Source organism: Artibeus jamaicensis, unplaced genomic scaffold, assembly GCF_021234435.1.
Source record: "Artibeus jamaicensis isolate MK-2021 breed Jamaican fruit bat unplaced genomic scaffold, CSHL_Jam_final contig_402, whole genome shotgun sequence".
Taxonomy (NCBI): domain Eukaryota; kingdom Metazoa; phylum Chordata; class Mammalia; order Chiroptera; family Phyllostomidae; genus Artibeus; species Artibeus jamaicensis.
The window spans coordinates 6,621,135-6,639,675 of record NW_026521818.1 but is presented as its reverse complement, the minus strand read 5'-3'; the positions used below and the strand labels follow the sequence as shown (position 1 = coordinate 6,639,675).

Below are 18,541 nucleotides of genomic sequence, written 5' to 3'. Positions count from 1 at the left end.
TTGACAGTGGTAAGAGGAGAGGAGGGAGGTTGGGACTGTTTGAAAGAAGGTGAAGGGATTAGTCAAAGAACACAACATGAAGGACCCATGGATATGGGCAACAGTGTGGAGATGACTGTGGAAGGTGGGGTGGGCTGGGTGGAGCAGGGCAAAGGGGGAAAAAGTGGGACAATTGTAACAGCATAAACAATAGTAAAAAAGTTATCTGAGGTAGTTGTTCCCTATAATATTTCAGAAGAATATCTGGGAAAGGCATAGTTAAAACATAGTGTGTCCTTGTTTTGTAAATGTAAAAACTAAATCAACAAGAAGGTTTTAAGTGATCTGTCCTGATCTAGTTAAGGCAGAACCAAAGACTTGAATCCAGGTTTCATGTCCTACTGAACCACAAGTCAACTATATCTAATTTAGAAATCTAAATATATTTATCTTCAATAGAGAGGGATCTTCCTATACTAGTGGTTGGTCCTTAAATTTTACTAAAAACTGGATTAATATAATGAGGATATGTGTGCCATGTATGAGAAACATTTGTGTGAAATACCCTAATTAAATTAAATGTTGAGTATCAGTAATGTAAGTAATAAAACCAGAAGCCTCCACTACTAGGTTTACAGAAGGCCTTCAGGAACTTTATTAAGAAAAAATTAAAAGACAAATAAATGATTTTAATTTGTAACTGAGTAACACTGAGGTAGATTAGAAGTAAAATTTAAAAAATCACATATGATAGTCTCTTTTTTCAGGCACACAAGCAGTATTCCAAATATTTCATTAGCTAGCTGTTATTCTGTATTGTGATGCAAACCTTTTGTCAAAGACCTAATTGTACACTAAATCAACTCTCAATATAAACTAATAAATCATAGCACGTGGCAACTCATCATAAAATATCATTCAATTGTGGGGAAAAAATCCTACCAGTATGTACTTCCAAAACATAGCATATAAATTCTTCCACGAAGTGAAGCAATAACTGGATTTTAATAGCACAATATATTGGTATGACAGAACTGACTTTTCTTTCATATGACTTAGTTTTTAAGTAAGCCTTAAATTCCTGGGAAAATCAGCAACTTACTTCAACTGAAACCCAACTCAATACTTCATTAGAATATATATGACGCGGGTGACTGTTAAACCAAATGAGCACAATAATTAAAATACATTGGTAGGTTTTGTCCAGTGACAATTTCTCCAACCTATAAGTTTATTTGCCCAACTGATGGCTCATATTATCTTTCAGTGAAACTAATATGTAAACTAATATTTGTTAGAGGAGGCAGAGGAAAAAACTCTGTGTTCGTACTAAGAAACCATAGGAGAAAAGTTTTTAAAATATTAGAAAAAATATCAGTCTCTGAAATGAAACTATGACAAAGACAAAGAAACAGAAGAAATGAAAATGAAGGAAAGACTAGAATGAGAAGCTCAGGATGCCAAAGGCCTAACGAAACAGAGGTGCTAAAATCAAGCTCTAATAAACTTAGAAGAATATAATTGGGAAAATGTGTGTTACGGCACTGCAAGATTTTGGAAATAAGAGTTAATAAGTACATGAATAAATATGCTAAATGTTAGGAGTAGAACAGTATCATTCAACCACTGTCTGAAGAAGTACTTGGTGTAACCTAAGAGCTACTTTATGGGGGATATTATTGAAGTAAAAATCTTCAGAAAACAAACATGAGTGCGCAACTTAGGAACAGATGCTGAAACTGAACTCCGAGACAGACTGACATCTAAATTTAGTCATAGACAGCAAACCTTAAGAAGTGAAACACTAAACTTACAAAATGAATTTGGGAAGTTAAAATTAATTGCATTGGTAATGACTATCGGGATAATCAAGACACATTAACATTTATCAGACATTAATAGTTACTGATATATCATCATGTTAGCTTTGCCCTGGTATGGCTAATGGTATATGGCTGAAACGAACTTTAAGAAACTATGAAGAGGGAGAGAGCTGGATTTTAATTCAGCTTAGTTGTAGGCTAGCTGAGTTGCTCATCTTCCTTGGGCCTCTGTTTTCACATGTTTAAAATGGGAGATGGGTAGGAATGGAGAGCACACGAGAGACCTAGTGATATGTGGAGTCTCTTCCAGTTCTAAATTTCTCTGTCAACTCATTTCATCTTTCAGTTTTCTAAAGGGAAGTCAGCAAACCTAAATTAAGAGCTGTTCAACTCTAACATAGCAGGAAAGTAAAAGAACTATAATTAACAAAAATCTTCAACTTAGAATTTTCTTTTAGTTGAGAGAAGAAAGAACCAAATAAACGAATATAAGAATTCTATGTTTCCCTAAGAGAAAACTGCTTTTGCGTTTCGTCTGATGCATCGATGCAGTCACAAGTGATGGGTGGTATTTCATGCTAACAGCTGTGATGAACTCAAGTCAAATGCCTTTAAAACAAAAATGTAATGGTATGTTATGCTAAATTTTCAACATCCCCTAACCACAAAAGAATGTCAATTTATCTAAAGATTGCTACAGTTTAGTTTGCCAGACGGATTTCTAACCTGTGTCTTTATCCTCCTATTTAATAGATTTAATCTCAGAATCAAATGCAAATTATACGTGTATTATTTTATACAGATGTGGGTAAAACATGAAAAAATCATATTCTGTCCCTGAGATACGCCAAATAACATTAAAAATAAAATATATTTAAAAACACAACATCCACATGGCATCTAGAGAGCTGTCACATTAATTATTAGAAATGCACCCACTTCCGCTCAAAAATACTAAAGAACAAATTGTTAGCAGCTCTTCCTCAGCTCAGTGCATTTTCCCTCACTCTTCACACATCTCCACTTCAAAAATGTTCACGTTATATTCTCTTTGTTCACTTAAAGAATAATTTCCACCCCCATGTGGAAAAGCACTACCTGCATACTACATGTATTTCTGACTACTCGAGTCAAATATAACATCTTCTGCCCCTCTCCCTTGGGACTCTGCAAAGTATAGGAACTTATGTGATAACACATGCTGAAGTATTAAAAGGGAACAGAGCTTAATGTTTACATTTACCAAGAATCTCCTTTTACTATAAAAGAGGCCTTAATACAAAGGAATGACTAATGTAGAAATGTTAAAGTCCTCCCTGAACAAGCTAGTCAAAGAAATATTTGGACTGTTGCTTATTGAAATAGCAGACTAGGCAATCCGTACCAAACATTGTTCTGAAGACAATTTTAAAAGCTGGATGAAATATTAAAATAATCTTCTTAAAACATCAAATAACTACCAACATAGTAAGAAATAAATTAGCAGCTCAAATCCACCAAAAGTAAAAACCTAGAAAGGTGACTTCAGCTTTTGCCTTTTGTGGGTTTTGCCAACAAAGAAGTAATATTTAAGAATCTGACCTTTTTGATTTGTTGCCCACCTTACAGGACTGGGAGACAAAAGATGGAGTTTGAGACCTTTCAAGGGTAAGGACTATAGTAAAAACCCGCTTGGCTTTGGGCTGGGACTCCAAAGTGAGGCACCCTAAGAAGAGTAGAAAGGAATCAGACAGAGCCCAGAAAAGTACAACTTGAAATTGGATTAAGATGGTCTTATACTCCCAGGCAATAGGAAATGAAAATCTTCTCTAGAGAAAGAATACTTCATCTTATATATAAAATTATTCCTACAACAAAATACAGAATTAGACTAAAAGAAACTAGACAAAATTGAAATAATTGAACACAGGCTTAAAAGTAACTATGCTTACTACACTCAAAGGGATAAAACACAGCATAACTATTTTTGCTTGGAACTAAAAACTATAAAAAGTGACATGGTAGATATGAAAAAGTACCAAATAAAAATCTAGTACTGAAAGATAAGCCCTGGCTGGTGTAGCTCAGTGGATTGAGCACGGGCTGCGAACCAGAGGGTCGCTGGTTCGATTCCCAGCCAGGGCACATGCCTAGGTTGCAGGCCAGGTCCCCAGTGGAGGCCACATGAGAGGCAAACCACACACTGATGCTTCTCTAACTCTTTCTCCTTCCCTTCCCCTCTTTCTAAAAATAAATAAATAAAATCTTTAAAAAGAAAGAAAGATAAAATAACCTAACCTAAGAATTTACTGAATGAGTTAACAATGGATTAGACCTAGGTGAAAAAACTCTCAACTCTAAAGACTGGTCAGACCAAACTATCCAGACTGAAAACTAGAGGGGTAAAAAGGAAAAAAACAGAAAAGAGAGTAAAAAACAAAATACAATGGACTAACTTACAAAAGTGGTGACCCCAAAGAACAGAAGGAACATGAAGTAAAAGAAATATTTGAAAAAATAATGACTAAGAAATTTCCAGGACTTACAAAAGACACCAATCTATACATTCATGAAGCCAAAAGAGTCCAATGCCTAACCACAGCATAGTAAAACAACAGAAAATCAGAAAATGATAAAAATCTTAATAGCAGCCAAAGGAAAATGACAGATAATTTTAAAAGGAAAAAGAGGCACAAAGATCTGATGTCTCAATAGCAATGCAATGTGCTGAATTAAACACCAACGCAGAATGTGCTGAATGAAGTAACTGCTAGCCTAGAATTCTTTATTGTTTTCAGATCATCTCATGATTTTTAAAAATTTTTTACCATATTTTTTCATTACCATTTAGTCCCCTTATACCCTCGCTCCCTGAAATCAGCACATCATCCCGTATCCATGAGTCCTTTTTTCTTTTTGCTCAGTCCCTCCACCCACAAATCTCCTTCCTTAGCTGTCATTCTGCTCTCTACCTATGAGTGTGTCTCTATTTTGCTTGTTAGTTCAGTTTGTTCGTTAGAATTCTGTACCTAGCAAAAATATCCTTCAAGAGTGAGGTATGGATGTTTTCAGGCAAACAGAATAAAGAAGTTAGTTCTAAAGGGTGTGTTTTAGATTCTTCAAGATCAAAGAAAATGATCCTAGGTGGAAAACCATACGAAACCTAAGAACATGGTAAATATGTGCATTAAACTAAATATGGCCCTGGCTGGTGTGGCTCAGTGGATTGAGTGCGGGCCTGCGAACCAGAGTATCGTGGTTCAATTCCCAGTCAGGGCACATGCCTGGGTTGCAGGCCAGTTCCCAGCAGGGGACGCATGAGAGGCAACCATACATTGATATTTCTCTCCCTCTCTCCTTCCCTTCCCCTCTAAAGATAGATAAATAAAATCTTTAAAAAAAACAACTAAATATGGGCAGTATAAAACAGTAGCAACAATAACAATGAGGGAGAAGAAAAATAAATAAAAATGAATCAAAATGCACAACAACAAAAATCCTACATAAGTAGGGCTGTGAGAATTAAAATTAAAGTGCCTCATCTGGGAAGAAAATAAAGATATCAATTAACAGTAGACTTTATTAAGATTTATATTGTAATTTCTAAAGTAACTAGTAAAAGAAGAGAAAAAGTGGTGATAATTTCCAAATAACAACAGGGAAAAATCAGAATGATAAAATAACCACTTAATCTAAATGGCAAGAAAGGAAGGGAACAGTTATCAGGGCAGACATAAAGTACATAGTAAGATGGGAGATTTAAATGCAACCATGTCACACAAGAGACACAACTAAAACACAAGAATACAGAAAGGTTGGATGTAAAAGAATGGAAAAAAATAACGCCACGCAAACAATAATAAAAGAAAGCTGCTGTATATTAATCCCAGACAAACCAGACCTTAATACAAAAATCACTATCTGAATAAAAAAGGAACACTGCATATTGATAAGTCACTAAGAATATATATAAGTACTACACATTTCTAATAATCTACTAATGTATCGCAAATACCTAAAGTAAAAGTTGAGAGAACTACAAGGGAAACGACCAAATCCACAATCATGATGGGAGATTTTAACACACCTTTTTCTGTAGCTGAATGATACAAGCAAATAAAAGATAACTGATGATACTAAAGATCTGAAATAGAGGATTAACAAACATTACCTACTGAAAATATAAAGAACATTGCACTTAATAAGTGCAGAGGAAAAAAGACACTACACTGAGTCGCAACACAGATCTCCAGATTTAAAGGTCTGAAATCACAGACTTTTGAGATGCAGAGTGTGCTCTCTGATTACACTGTAATATTAAAATAAAAAATAAATTTAAAAATAACTAGAAAATCTCTATGTAGCCTGAGCAGGGGAGGAGGGGGACAAAAGGGGAAAAACTGGGACAACTGTAATAGCATAAACAACAAAATATAACTTAAAAAATGTCCATGTGTTTAAAACTTAAGACGTGCAATACTTCCAACTAATAAAAAAGTTAAAGTAGAAACCAATGAAAATTAGAAAACATTTTAAAGTTAATTAAAAAAGCCCTGGCTGGTGTAGCTCAGTGGATTGAGCACAGGCCTGCGAACCAGAGGATCGCAGTTCGATTCCAGTCAGGGCACATGTCTGGGTTGCAGGCCAGTTCACAGCAGGGAACGCAAGAAAGGCAACCATACATTGATGTTTCTCTCCCTCTCTCCTTCCCCTCTAAAAGATAAATAAATAAAATCTTTTAAAAAAATAAATAAAATAAAGTTAATTTAAAAACCAAGCTTGAGTACTATTCCTAGCTAAAACAGTGCTTATGGGGAAATGCTTAGCAGTAAGTGCATATATTCAAAGAAATGCTGAGAAGTAGTAAACTACTGGAAGTTAGCAAAAGAAAAAGAGTGAAGCCCCCCAAAAGTAAAATAAATAAATAGCAGAAATCAATGCAATAGAAAACAAGCATACAATAAAAAGAATCAAGATTCAAAATTTGGTTCTTGTGAAAGACTACTACCGTAAATCTCTGGTGAGATGGATAAAAGAAAAGGAGAAGATACATTTAGCCAGTATCAGATACAAGAAGGGAATTTTTTTCCTGCAGACCTTAAAAGGGTAACAGACTATTTAATATGAACAACTTTATGTTCGTAAATTCAAAAATTTAGATGAAGACTTACCAAAATAATCACAAGACAGAAAACCTGATCAGGCTTAAAAATGAAAAACCAATATAGTAGTCAAAAACAAAAAAAAATAAAATAAAACCCTCAAGCCCACACGGTTTCTCTGCCAGATTCTAACAAACATTAAAGAAAGAAACAATTTCAATCATAAATACCATCTTCCAGAATAGAAAATAAGTATCAGCTCATTTTATGAGGCTAGCATGTTAATTTCAAATTCTGATAAGGACAGTATTATAGGCCATCTCACTCATGAACACTGATGTAAAATCACACAATATTAACATGCTGAACCCAGCAATATGCTTTTTATAAAGCATAATACAGTAAAACCAAATTAGGGTTATCTCAAGAATCAGGTTACATTTAACATTTAAAGTGAAAGATGATTCAATATATTAACATTAAAGGAGAAAGTTTATATGATAATGAAAAGTTGTCCCCCACAAAAGCATTGTTCAAACAGAACAAAAACCAAAATTCTTGGTAGAGAGGTATAAAAGGGAACTTCTTTAATATGATAAAGAAGTGTTTTGTTTTAATAAAAACAAAACAAAAATCAAACAATCCCTTCAGCAAACCAACCTGGGAATAAAACGTGACACAAACATCTCTGTGTGGTCAGGAACATGACAGACAGAACAGCTCTGGGATGATGGATGTCTGTGTTCTAGTTCTTCACTTGGGTAATGATGTCATGTGTGTTTACAATAACGCATTAAGTCCTTTGTTTTATGTTGTATGTACTATTTAGAATATATGTTTAAGTATTCTTGGAGATGATGAAAAGGCTGACTAGACTGTCAAGCACGGAAGTTCTGTAGGTCCCAATCTTTTCCCCATATGACTGATTTCAAACCAATGAACACATATTGGGCCTATAAAACATTGTACCATCTGGCAACATGCATTATGAAACTTAAAAACGTTTGTAGCCTATATCCAGTAATTCTATTATCCATGACCTATCCTAAGGAAAAGATCAAAACAGAGAGGGGAAACAGTATGCTAAGATGTTCATTGCACATGTGATTAAAAAAATGGAAAACAATTAACCAACTACAGGGAATTGTTAAGAAAAATAACTCCTTCAATGGGATTATCATACAGTCCATACAAATATTCTAAGAAATGTAGATAACCTAATGTTAAAAACGTTATATACACACATATGTGTGTACACATACACACACTCATTTATACTATGACAAAAGGGAGTGGTATAAAGGGCGTAGGCACAGAAAAAAAGAGAAAATGAAAGAGGGAGGGAGTAAGGGGTACAAAAAGACAAAAACGGTACTGCTTTTCTTTCTACGATGAGCTTACAGGTGTGATCTGTCCTTTTTATTGCATTTCCTGACTTTCTTTAATGACTATACAAAACTTTAATAATGGGGCATATTACAAGAACTGAAAAAAATAAATTACAAGCCTAATGTATCCTAAATATAAAAAAATTACTTCAAACTGGAACTTGAAAATTTCAATATGATATAATTCAGGTAAATTATTTCCTGACATTTAAATTATAAAAATCTCTAATATGCTAATATTTAAAATAGATCATTTCTAATTATATTTAGTATTTAAAATGATATAACTTTAAAAATAAAAGACATATAATCTCCAGTTTTCTTGCTAATATTTCCATAATTTTAAACCCATTTGCTCCTTGACAGCAAATAAAAAGAAAACATATAAACAAGCCTCAAGTATTCATTTCGATAAAAACAAAATGACTGCTAGTCTCTGCATAAAAGACTGTGGTGGCTGCTCACTTTTTGATCAGCCATTTTTGAACCTTAGTGTTGCCAATACCGTAGTATTTTCTGACCAGTTGTGAGGTATGTCTCAAGTAACTTGATATCAATTATAAAGTATAAATGTTTTTAATGCTTATCATTAAAAATAACAATAAATTGAAGCAACTGTAAGTCATCCCTATATCACTTAACATAGTTTGCATTCCAGTATACTTTATGGACAGGGAGAGAATAGAAAAAAATCTTACACGTGGAAATTCCACATTCACTTATTCAACATTTACTAAGTTTCCATTTATGAGGCACCAGGAAACAGAGGCACTATGCTAACAATAGACAGTTGAGAATCATTAGATCACAGGGTTAAATATAACTGTCATTTTAGCATTTAAAGCCTTGGACAGACTCGCCCAATCCTACTTTTCACTATTTGTCAGCACACCATGTTCTCTATTTTTCTTTCTTTTAAACACTACCAGCTTTGTTGTAACTCTGCTCCAGCTGTTTCCCCAGCCAAAGTGCTTTTTTGTTCCTTCACCAGGACCTATAGAACACTCACAATATGAAAGATACTATGTTTGGCATGAGAGAAAGAAAAGCTTTTTCTATCCTTTGAAGTCTCACCTCTTTTTCAAACAAATATCCACTATCCTCCTTGCACTCTGAATGCATAACTATTAATGTCCAAAACAGTGGCTAACAATCGTTGATATAAGAAACCATTTTTACTTTTATTTTTTAAGTATATTTTATTGATTATGCTTTTACAGTTGTCCCATTTTTTTCTCCCCTTTGTTCCCCTCTGCCCTGTAGCCCTCATCCTACCAGCACCTCCCCCTTAGTTCATGTCCATGGGTTGTACATATAAGTTCTTCAGCTTTTCCATTTCCTAAACTACTATCAACCTCCCTGTATTTTGTACCTACTCTTTAGGTTTCTTATTCCCTGTACATCCTCCCTCTCCCCACAAAAAAACCATCCATGTGATCTCCATTTTTGTGATTCTATCCCTGTTCTAGCTGTTTGCTTAGTTTTTGTTTTAGGCTCAGTTGTTGACAGTTGTGAATTTATTGTCATTTTACTGTCCACACTTTTGATCTTTTTCTTAGGTAAGTCCTTTTAACATTTCATATAATAAGGGCTTGATGATGAACTCCTTTAGCTTTACCTTGACTGGGAAGCACTTTATCTGCCCTTCCATCCTAGATGATAGCTTTGCTGGATAGAAATCTAAAAACTTAGGTCCTTGCCTTTCATGACTTGGAATACTTCTTTCCAGCCCCTTCTTGCCTGTAAGGTCTCTTTTAAGAAATCAGCTGACAGTCTTATGGGAACTCCTTTGTAGGTCACTGTCTCCTTTTCTCTTGCTGCTTTTAACATTGTCTCTTTATCTTTAATCTTGGGTATTGTAATTATGATGTGCCTTGGTGTATGCTTCCTTGGGTCCAACTTTTTGGGGACTCTCTGAGCTTCCTGGAAATCTATTTTCTTTGCCAGATTGGAGAAGTTCTCCTTCATTATTTTTTTCAAATAAGTTTTCAATTTCTTGCTCGTCCTCTTCTTCTGGCACCCCTATGACTCAGAGGTTCCTAACCGTCTCCTAATTTTTTTGAATTCTCACTTCTTCATTCTGTTCTAGTTGAATATTTATTGCTTCCTTCTGCTCCACATTGTTGATCTGAGTCCCAGTTTCTTTCCCTTCATTGTTGGTTCCTTGTATATTTTTCGTTATTTCACTTTGCATAGCCTTCACTTTTTCCTCTATTTTGCAACCATACTCAACCATGTCTATAAGCATCCTGATTACCAGTGTTTTGAACTCTGTATCACACAAGTTGGCTATCTCACTCATCACTTAGTTCTTTTTCTACAGTTCTGATCTATTCTTTTATTTGGGCCATATTTCTTTGCCTTGGTGAACCTGTTATGTTGTAAGGGGCAGAGCCTTAGGTATTCACCAGGGTGGGGCTACACAGATGGCATTATGGCACTGTATTTGAGGCCAGAGTCAGAGAGGGAACAATGGCACTTGCTCACCAGCTTTCAGTCACTTCTCCTGCTATCCACAAGCAAATTGGGCCCTCATGGTGCTGATTTCTGGGTGGGTGGGTTTGTGTACATTCTAGGACCCTTTGGGTCTCTCCAATGAACTCTCTTGTGAGGATGGGAGTATCTCCCACTGCCTCAACCCCCACAGGTTTTACAACCAGAGGTTCTGAAGCTTTCTCTTCCTGTGCTGGAACCCTGGGTTGCACAGTCTGTCTTGTTCCCCAGTTGTTCCTCCTGGTTTATCCACATACAAATGTGAGTCACCTGATCCATTAGTGGCTGTCTTGACCACCTGGTCCTCCAGCCACCTCCTTGCCCTGTATCCTCTCTACCCCTGCTGCCCGTTTCCACCCCTCCTACTGGTCTGAACTAATGTTTCTTCTTTAACTCTTTGGTTGTCAGACTTCCATACAGTTTGATTTTCTGGCAGTTCTGGTTATTTTCTGTTTTTAAATTTGTTTTTGTCCTTCCTTTGGTTGTGCAAGGAGGCAAAGTGTATCTACCTGTGCCTCCATCTTGGCTGAAAGTCCAAGAAATCATTTTTAATTGCAAAAAATTTCATAACCTGCCATTCACTTCCCAGGTGGTCTCATCTGGTCCGTGGTCCTACACACCATTCCTGCACTGGTAATTTCCAAGTGTATACCTCTAGCTCCACCTCTCCCTTAAACTTCTAATATGTGTATGCCTATTCAGTATTGATATCTGATAGATACCTCAAACATATACCCAAAACAAAACTCCTGGTTTAAAGCTACAAATCTGCTTCCCACCAACCTTTTACCCCATCCCATGGTCCCTATCTCAGTATACGGTACCGCCTTCACTCGTTGCTCATGTCAAGAAATTTGGAGTCATCTTTTACTTCTCTTTCCCTCATATAACATATCTAATCCATCAATAAATTCTAATTACTCTACTTTCTAAATACATCACCAATCTGACCACCTCTTTGCTCCTCTACCACTGCCACCTTGTCCAAGCACCGTACTTCCAACCTAGATTACTGTAAGGTAGTCCTAACTGGCTCTCCTGCTTCTACTCTTGCCTCATACGGTCAATTTTCTACATATAGCCAGACTAATCCTCTCAAAAAAAGCAAATCAAATTAAACAAGGCTAAGCTTAAAACCCTTCACAGTTTCCATCTTACTCAGGATAAAATCAAGGCTTTAAATGACTTTCAATGCCCTGCTTGGTCTGGCTTCAGCTTACCTGTCCTCCCACCTCTCCTTCCACCCCCCCTTTACTCACTCTACTCACACTGGCCTCCCCACTGCTCTCCCAACACGCCAAACGCACTTCCATCTTAGAAGTTGTTGCTCCCTCTAGCTGAAGACCTTCCCCCACACAGTTCTACGACTTATTCTATCACTTCACTCATATCTCTCAAGTCAGAGGGCTCTTCCCTCACCAATCTACCGAAAGTAGCATCCCCTTGCTCTATCCTCTGAACATATTTTATTTTGCTTCAGAGCCTACTACCTGTGTATGTGTGCCTGAACACACGCATAATGTTTATTGACTGTGTCCCTCATGAATACTTCAGCTCAAACAGAGCACAGACTCTGTTTTATTCACCACTGTTGCCACATTATATGCACACAGCAGTCCTCAAAAATATTTGTCAATGAATGAATAATGGTAATCACTTTTAGTTTTGTTGAGAAAATAATGCCAAAAACATCACCCGTATTTAGGAAGGCTTTCAAATGAATTCATACTCTATTAATCGTAAGAGCATCACATACATGTGTTAATGGTAGATGAAGTGAAATGTACATAATTCAGGGTTCAATAACAACTAATGAAGAAATGGGCCTTCTGTGTTTGCTCTGCTCCTTGCCACATCCTTCCTTCCTGGGTTATTCATTAATTATTTTCATAAACAGTTACTGTGTACCACTAAACCTGAAAGTAGTCTAGACATTTAGAATACAAAGATACTCAAGGCAAGGTAATAAGTGAGACATAAGAAAATAATATTTATAGAGGATGACATATAATAAAAGTTATGTAAGATTACAAAACAGGAGCATGACAGAGAAAGTAGTCAATTTTTTAGGAATAGGTGTTTTAGAGAAGGTTTTAGCAATGATGCATTGAACAAATACTTGCAAAATCAAACACAAAAGATTTTCTTCATTTTAATTTATATGTAGAAATGAGGGTATTAAGTCTGAGGGTATTAAAGTGCTACAGTAATTTGCTACCATGAGATAAGCTAGCCTGAGAATAAAACCAAAACAATGGGAATGACAGAGAAGAACAAATCACAGAAAAACTGAGCCAAGTCCTTGATGATTTCATGTGAGCCCCAGGATGAAGCAAGCCTTAGCAGAAATTTAACTACAAGATCGAATCATTCCCTTTATTGTTTAAGCAGTTTTGAATCTGCTTTTTTGTCATTTTCAATGTCAAAATGCAGATGAATTTCAACGACTTCTTTCAAAAAGCATAACATTTGCCTATTTCAGTGTGTAGGGGCACTAATGGCATTTTTCAAGGGACAATTCTTGTTTTGTGGGCAAACATCACAAGATACTTAGTGTATCTGGCCTCTACCCAATGTCGGTAGGACTTCACAATCACTGCATCCATATATTTCCAAATGCCTCCCACCCCACAAGGGGAACTGCAAATCTATTTTCTATTAGCTGTTATATGTACCCAATTCTCACAGTGGCTCTAACAGGTATACTTGAATGTAGTATACTTGAACAGCAACCTTAAAAGAACTGGGATATATCACTCAAATTATCTTAATTTTACATACAAATCCAATTTTAACATTTACAGGAATAACTTATATCAACTCTTGGGGTAAGCAGTGCTTTAAGTTTGCCACTACTATCTGAAAGTTCTTATTTATTTCAACTTACTTCTCCATACAATACTGTGAAGGAATGTAACTGACATTGTCGGTTACCTTTCCTTCAGCCATTTGCCTAACTTCTTCCTAGACTAAAATGCCAGATAATAGATTTTCCTGCCCCCTTGCAACTAGGGTATGGGTGTGCCAGGATAAACATCTGATATACACATCTTCTACAAAAGGTTTACTTGCCTCATCAAGAGATGCGAGGGTAAACTTTCTCCTCTTTTTGGTGGCTGTGTGGGAATGGGAGCAGAAAGAGTGATCTGCGAACATGAGAGCCTGAGCACGAATGTCAGCACACCAAGGAAAAAGATGGAAAGGACCTGGATGCTCGGGAACATCGTGCAGCTCAACTAACCATGGAATCCTCCAACCCTAGACTTCTTTTTACATGAGATACCGTTTACATCTCTGTTAGCTGGGTGTTAATAACCTAGGGCTGAACTAATACAAGATGTATGCAAGATATGAAAAATGATTGAAAATGGAATAAGAACCAAGACGACTGTAAGGTTTCAAGACTGAGTGGCTGAAAGAAAGGTGGTCAGAAAAGAGAAATTAGGAGGAGGAGAAATATCTACACACAAACACGTGTAAACACACTGAGGGTAGGTGGATGAAAACCAAACTGATTCAGTTTGGAATGGCTTTTGCTTACAGTAGCACATGTAAGATAAACACAGCAAGCAGTGGAAGTGGAAGGTCGAGTTACAGAACTAAGAATTACAAAAATGATGATTTATATAATAAAAAAGAGATATAATCGTCAAGAGAACACAGTGAGAAGCACAGAGAAATCCTTGAGGACACTGGTTACCTCCCCAAGGATCCATTCCACTTCTCCCTCATTTCAGATGGAATTCATCCACTGGCTAAGCCAATTAGAATCATTTCCTCTCTCTTGACAAAGATATTGTGATAGACATGGTAGCATGATCTTCTTCATTTATTCAATTGAAATAGAGTTCAAGACTTTTGTGGAAAGTGTGGAAGAGGAGTCTTCTCCCTTTCTTTGGAAGTAAAGAAGGCTATGATATGAACATCACTGATAGCCATCCTTTTACACGGAGAGAAGCCAGTCTGAGCACGAAGCCCAAACAGGTGGACAAAGTTGAGAGAAGAGTGGAAAATGGAAAGCCAATTCTATCTATGCTTTTGTCCATTACATAAGCCAATACATTTCTTTTGTTTTTAAATCCAGCTTGCATCTGTAACTGATGTAGGACAGGAAAGAGCTAATTTTAAGGGGAAGAACAAAGTCAAAACAGTGCAGGAAATGTAAAGAAACTTTCAAAGAAGTAGGACACTTTCTAGTTAGGAAGTACAATGTAGAAGAACCAAGATATCAGATCACTTTATTTCTACAGAGTATACTTCACAAACAGTCTAGGGAAAGGAAGGATGGCTCAGGAAAGGCCATTAGATCTGGTAACTTTTAAATAGCAAATTCAGTGCTGAAATAGTAAAGGAAGTCAGGGTGAAAAGGAAAGGCTAACTTACATTTATTAAAAACTCCATAATGTACCAGCACTTGGATGGACATTTAACATGTGTTAAACTCCTTTAATTACAACTCTGTGAAGTATAACATTCTATTGTACTTTATAGGTAAGGAACAGAGTTTGAGCAGTAACTTGCTCAGCCACATAGCCACTAAACGGTTTTAAAAGACTTCAAACCCAGAAGTATCTGACTCAAGAGTCGATGTTCTTTCTACTATATCAGGGTAGTAGAATAAAAGTATGAGTCTTTTAAGAAAGAAAATACAGTGACACAGCAGGCTCAAGATTCAGATGGGCTTTCTTGAGTTGCACAGCACACAACACTGCATTTGGCAGCCTTGGAAAACATACAAGAATGTATGTAGGCCAGAGGGGGAGACATTGCAGAAGTGATAATACACCGTTCTAGAGAAAGAAAGATGGAGATGGATGATCATGAACACATCTGGAGGGGGTTGCTCTTGAAAAAAAAGAAGGGCATTTCTTCCTCTGAGATATGGGTAAATAAGGAAATGATACTGAGATGGAACAAAGGGAAGTAGAAGAAGTATACCTCAGATGGTTGCGGTATCTCTCAGTAAAGGAAGAGATCAAGTTATTTCCTATAGAAACCTTTATTTAGGAAATGAGACGAAAAGGAACACAATCAACACTGAAGGTCCAGCAGAGCCCAAACTGGTATGAAAACTAATATCCTTACATAATTGTCACTTGCATTGTCCAGGATTTCAGGGGTCAAACTGACAAAGCTAGTGATGAGGCTTATTCAGAACTAGAGGCTAGAAAGGTAAATCTACAGAAAGTAAATCATTTTAGGACATCAGTAAGAACTTTGTAAAGGTGATGATCATGGGATCCTGGTTAGATAGGGAAGCAAAGAAAATCAGCAGTAGAAGAATGGGTTGATGAGCAAAGAGACAAAGGGGGGTTCAAAATGAGAGAGCATGAGAGAGACAGACAGAGAGAGAGAGTGAGTGAGCAGAGGTTCCATAGAGTGGCTAGTGAGAGATTTTAAGCAGTGTTTATGGTTACAAATGTCTTTTCACACAATGCTTCAAATTATTTTGCCAGAGGCAGTAAGCCATTGATTGGGGCTCAGCAGTCCTACTCTCTCTTCAGCCAAAAGCACAGAATTGAGAGACAATCAGCTAGACACATGCAGTCCCTGATTGTAAAAAAGTGAAGGCTAGCAACAAACAATGAATGAACTGATCCATACAATCAAACACAGAAAGATCTCCCCTTCTTTTAAACTGAAAAATTCTACTCTAAAATTTGAGAAATTCCTTAAAGACATCATAAACTCTACAGCAAAGGAGGAAACATATTATGTGTCATGAAGTAAAACGAAAAGTAAATGAATCAGGCCAATTATAATTCACATGTTAAAGATTTTTGGTATAGAGCTCCAAAAGGGCAAGGATAGTGTGTACTTTAATAACTTGAGCGCATTTAGCATAGCTTAAATAAAATTATATTGCTCATTTTCATATTAATAAAAAGAGTCCACCCACTTGCAATCTCAAAGGAGAGGCTACCATTTTTATTGTAATGTCACGTTTACAATTTGGGGGCTCTTGACACATTATCCAACTATAGGGAAAGATGGGAGAATCAGCCATGGCAACTTCTTCCACTGCTACCACTACCATCCTGCAGTTTCCACTTATAAACTCTGGCACCATACCACGTTATTTAGGACAGTTTCTTATACCATTAATTCAGGCTCCTCCTTGCCCCAGTAAAAACAGAGGGAGAACTGAGCCTGGCACAGCCTAAATTTTATAGAATGTAGAAAGTACTATGTGGATTGTTCAGAAGTAGCCACAATAGAGAATCAAAGAAATTTGAGAAGTTTTGAGTTTAAAAAGCTTTTCTCCATTTTACTCCTTTCTAAATAAAACAAAGGGCTTGTACAATTCGGAATTCTTCAGTGGGTAATTTAAGCTAACACTGAATAAAAGAATAAATCACTTAACCATTCTTGTGCCATTACATGTTATCTTACATTCATAAGGCCCTCTTTTTTAAAAACGAACATGTTTTGATTCTCACTAGATCTAGAAAATTTACACTCCACCTCTAAAGTTCAGAAACCAAAGACTTATTGTGGTCTGAAAGAGATTAATTTAGAGGAACAATCACTTCCCATCACAGACACCATGCCTCAGTTTTGCAAGAGTTAGATGGGCCACGGAGTCAATCTCCCAAATCACTCCGGTCTCCTGGGGAGTTAATTCCCTCATCAAGATGAACAAAATTCCCTGGCCTCTAGATAACAAGCCTTTTCTTTGTAACTCTATATATAAGCTATCGGGTAACCTTCCCAGACAATTAAAAACTTTTAAAGGAAAATGAGCATCGAAACAAGAAAGATGGGGGGAGGCGACTAAACCAGGAGGCGACCCACCCACCTAACGCGAAGGAGAGACAGCTTGTAGGGGTGAAGATTCTTCAGGAGCCAAGAAAGGAGCTATGGTCTACAGGCGTCAGGACCCCCTACCCACTATGTAAGAATGGAGGACCTGCAAAGCCAGGGGCCAACTGGAGGCCTTGAGAGGGGGCGCGGGGCGGGGCGGGGGTGGGACGTGGAGACAAGAGAGCTGCACAGTCGGACAGGGCACCACTAGGGTCCGAGCAGCGAGCAGCTGCAGGGAAGAGCAAAGATTAGCGGGGGAGGAGACGCCAAAGCCTGCTGCCTTACTCACCTGCCAGACGTTCGCCCCGAGGCCAGAAGCACGGACGCAGCCCTGGCGCTTCCTCACCTGCGGGACACAGCCTTTGCCTCCGCCGCCTGCCGGAGCCCCAGAACCCCAGAGTAGAGAGTGGTACCGGAGCGGGCACTGCGGTCTCCGGACCCGAGCCCAGGGAGGCGTACATAGGGGGCACCGGTGGCCCGGGAAGGCAAGTCCTTGTGCACCTCCTCACCGGCATCCAACAACGCTTCCCGGGAACAGCATCGCACCAACCTCGGACCGCTGTTCCCGGGCCTTCGCCCGCAGCTCCCCCTAGCAGTGGCGGGTTTCCGGCGGCAACACTCCGCCCCTTTGCTACTCAGCCTCCGCCATCTTGTTGGGGGCGGGAAGAATACAGCGCGTCTGCGTGTAGGGAGACAAGAAGTGGGGATTGTATTGCGCAGCCGCGTTGGCTGCAGCGTTCCCTTCTAGCAGTCCTCGTTCAGCTACTTGTTGCTGGCAGGATTTCCATTCGGGAAGTTGGTCTTCAGAGTCCGCGGACCTAGTCTCCTTTCCTGAACCTTGCCGCAGCGAAATCATTAGACCCTTCTGCATACCCTACAGTCAGCTATTCTGCAAAGCCTACTATGGGCCAGCCCCCACTGCTAGGCGCTGATGTTAGAAGGGTTAATAAAAACTTGGCTCCAGCCCTATACA

General features: G+C 37.8%; 1 protein-coding gene across 10 annotated transcripts in view; it reads right to left on the bottom strand.

The window, feature by feature from the left end:
* APC (APC regulator of WNT signaling pathway) overlaps positions 1-17,997 on the bottom strand; it is a 158,189-nt gene extending 140,192 nt beyond the window's left edge. For 9 of the 10 annotated variants that reach the window (XM_053665341.1, XM_053665342.1, XM_053665340.1 and 6 more), the window contains exon 1: positions 17,858-17,946. The gene's annotated coding sequence lies outside the window, so the exon portion shown is untranslated. Of the gene's footprint in view, positions 1-17,857 lie in introns of all 10 variants that reach the window. The other variant, XM_053665347.1, reaches the window with a different exon arrangement.
* Between the last annotated feature and the right edge of the window lie 544 nt (positions 17,998-18,541).